This window comes from Amphimedon queenslandica, unplaced genomic scaffold, assembly GCF_000090795.2.
Source record: "Amphimedon queenslandica unplaced genomic scaffold, v1.1 AMPQUscaffold_11564, whole genome shotgun sequence".
NCBI lineage: Eukaryota > Metazoa > Porifera > Demospongiae > Haplosclerida > Niphatidae > Amphimedon > Amphimedon queenslandica.
The window spans coordinates 6,112-10,316 of NW_003548194.1; positions in this window are offsets into that span (position 1 = coordinate 6,112).

The window sequence follows — 4,205 nt, forward strand, 5'->3', positions numbered from 1 at the left end:
TATCTACCAGCCACTAATGGAGCTGTTATAGCTAAAGGTTTCAGTGTAATAACAAGTGGCACTGGCACTATAAAAGCAGAGCTACAAGCAATAGCTTATGAATATAATAATAATACTGAAGTAAAATGTAGAGCTAGTACTGATGATCCTCCTGAAACTGTGTTCAGTAATACATCAATATTAATGATACAGGGTTAGTATTTTGTATACATTCATCATTGTTTCTTTTTCAGGCCTACTTGATAGTGTCTTTGATCTGGATCATACCTTTATTAATGGATCCAATGTATTATTAACATGGACAGCTCCTTATACACTAGATAATGTACCTATCACTGGATACTATATAGTCAATCGATCAGTGAACATTACTACTCCTAATAATAATACTAATATTACGTTATCAGCTACTAATCCTAATCCCTGTGTATTAAATAATGTATCAGTTTCTCCTATTAATGATGTTGGAATAGGTTTATCTAATGATATCAGTTTTTATTATGAAACAGGTTAGTCCTACTATGGCTTCATGTATATGTTCACAGTGTATCTTTCAGTTCCTCTCATTACTCCTCCTGTATCAGTGGTACCAGTAATTGATGGACAACAAATATCATTAAATATCACTATTAATGTAAGTATAACTCATAATAACACAATTATAAACGTATACAAGTAAAATTTAAAGCATGCATAGTAAAATGATTATTATTGTTTGTATAATAACAAATCACCTTAATTATTCCAACATACCATATTTCCTTGAATTCTATATGTGGGTACTATTAATTTCAAAAGTAAGATTACTGTGAGTACAATACAGGAGGAATAGTTTTCAAGCAAAAACTAATAACTTTAACTCCATTTCTTAGCAGCTACGCTAGCTTTCTACACCTAGCATGTGCATTAATACTACTGCACAGTGTGCATGCACTGATAATTTTAGGGTAAAAATTATTTCATTCAGTCTTCTTAATGGTGTAAATATAATTCAATGACAGATAGATTTTAAGGAAATATAGTACTCACAGTTTCACACACTCTCTCATAGGTCAGTACAATATGTAAAGGAGAGTATCCTAATAGTATAACAGTTAATATACTGAATACTAATAACACAGTAATAAATAATACCATTATACCAACACAAGTCAATGATCAACTGATGATTGTAACTGGAAGTACTGCAATGACTAATTTGATAAATACATTAACTATTAACGTATCATTGAGTAATAATGGAGGAACATTTAAAAGCATTTCATCAATTGGATTTAGTAAACATATAATTTTTATGTTTTATTATCTTCTTATGCCCATGTACTGCAGATTTTCTTGGACCAGTTACTAACATTGACTCTTCAATTGACAACTGTTCTATTATTGATATAACATGGACTGCACCTACAGTTGATGATAGAGTACCTATAAAGTATTACATACTAAGAATATATGATGCTATTACTAGTGGTCTAGTAAAAAATGTATCAGTATATGATACCAGATATCAGTTTGTGGCTGATAATTTACTTATTCATCGTTATACATATGTTATAACTGGAGTTAATGATTTAGGAGAAGGAATATCTAATATTGCTACATTCTCATATCAAAGAGGTACATATGCACATACTTCATTATGTTTATTACATTGTTATAGTACCTAGTCTAAGAGCTATACAAAATACATCACTTAATACACTCTCTTATATACAAGATGGGGTTATTATCCAGTTCTATATCCCAGTATGTTGTCAAAATATAATATTATTATCAATTATTATTGTTATGATAATCTTTATTATTGATTTATAGATTACACTAACGTGTACTGGCGAAGCTCCTGAACAAGTAACAGTTACTGCAATATGTAATGGAACTGATAGCAGTACAACTTACCTAATAAAACAAATAAAAATTATAACAGGATTAATATCAGTCCCTCAGTATCAACAGTGTAATATCAGTATTGTATTTGTTAATGAGGCTGGTAGTAGTGAACCATTTATGCTATCAATTGGTAAGTATGTGTTTACAATTTACATAATCAAGTATTACATTAACAGATAAATATCCTCTTTCTTCTACAAACATTAATGTTGCTACTACTGTAAAAATATCCCCTACTACAACTGTTTCAACAAGTTTCAACATCAGTACTGGTTAGTGTGACGCATATGAATAATGCATTATGGTTATATGTTACTATAGTTATAGCAGCTACATCACTTGGTGTTGTTGTTATATTATTATTGCTGATAATAATAAGCCTCATTGTGCTTGTTATTACATACAAGAGGAAAGCATACAGTAAGTATTAATCTGTATTTATTATTAAATCTTAATTACAGGGTTTGCCTCATTGCAACAACAAAAGGTACCTACTGCACGTAATGAAGCATATGAATTCAACACTTTAATGAACACTTTTACTAATCAGCCTGCTTATGAAGAAATAAGAGGAAACAAGGAAGGAGCAGTTAACATGTGAATCATTTTTAATGATAGTTATATATAAAAACATTTTAGTGACTAAAATTAGAGATGTGTGTACAATCAATATCATAATGGCTTTGGCTATTCAATCATTTTAGAAAATTTTGACTTCACATCAATGTCTCTTTTTTCATTAGAAATTTGCTTTTCAGAGTCAATTTTTCAAAAAGCATGTCATGGTATTTTTCAGAAATTGGCATATTTCTAATCTAGGAGATTGAGTTTTTTTTGTGTTCACTTATCTACTATCTACAGAATATATTACTTAAAACTCTCCTATCAATACCACAATCAATAGCAGATAATGTACCTATCACTGGCTATATATAGTTAATAGATTAGCTAACGTTACTACTCCTCATAATAATAATAATACAAATATTTGTGCAAAGGCCACTGATGTGAGAATTTCTGTATGTATGTACATGCATCTAGGTGTGACTGGGAGGCATGGTCAGAGGGTGGAGCCCCTTTATGTTTTACAATTGTAGTACATTACTAAATCCTAATCCCTGTGTATTGAATAATGTATCTATCATTTTCCCCTATGGAATAGGTTCATCCATAGAAATATCAGTTTTTATTGTGGCATTATTGTGGCTTCATGTATATGTTCACAACTTCACAGTGTCTCTTTCAGTTCCTCTTGTCTCAACTGTGGTATCAGTATTTGAACAACTAATTGTAGTAAATATCAAGTAAAATTATAATGCATAGAACCAAAACTACACATTATTTATGATTAGAACGTCATCCTGATAATGCAGTAATAAACATTCAATACCAGTATACCAACACAAGTTAATGATCAACTGATGATATTACTGGAAGTACTGCAACAACTAATTTAAATACATTTCCTGTTAGTACTTAGTAATTGGATTGGTAGTAGTTACATTAGTATTTTCATTTGGTATTTATTTAGTATGATATTAGTATGATTCTACCATGCCTAGTTGTGATTGACCAATCAGATTGCTTGATTTTAGGTTCATAAATAATATACTTACTACCAAGTTTGCTGGAAGGTTGAATAAATAAAATTAATTTCCAGAAATATGGGAAGTGCACCTCATTGTATTATAGCCTATACTATTTATATAGACATACATGATACAAGTGTTCCTATTCATATCTTTCCTGTGAATGACGTTTCTAATTTATAATGATATTCATTGGGATACGGTAATGGAAAAATTTTCAGGCCGCCATTGTGGAGGTATACTATCTGGCACTTGCTACAATGGACCGACAGGCTAAAAACTGTCAATTCTACTTCTCTTCGTCACTCCAGTGACTCCAAACAGTTGCAGACCTATGAAAAGAATGCTACAGGTTGCAATTTTTCACTTTTTGAGGTTATAACTGCTTGCTCTTCTTACAAAATGGCAGAAAGTGTATCGAGCTCCATTGAAAACAGTGCAGCAATACCTCCACAATGGCGGCATGAAAAATTTTCCATTTACATAATGTGACTCTTCAATTCTACGCCGTGATGAAGCAGGGGGTATATGCACAGTAGGACACTCTCTTCTATTATTATCTACTCTTGATATAGACCATGACCCACTAATGTACTGATGAAACAGCTATGCATCAGGTTTCTTTCTAACTTATTTATTCATCATAGAACATCATGAATCATAAAGCTATTATTGGTTGTCGTATTATGCTGTAGTCTGGTCTGGTGCAGGGTAAGACCATAGATA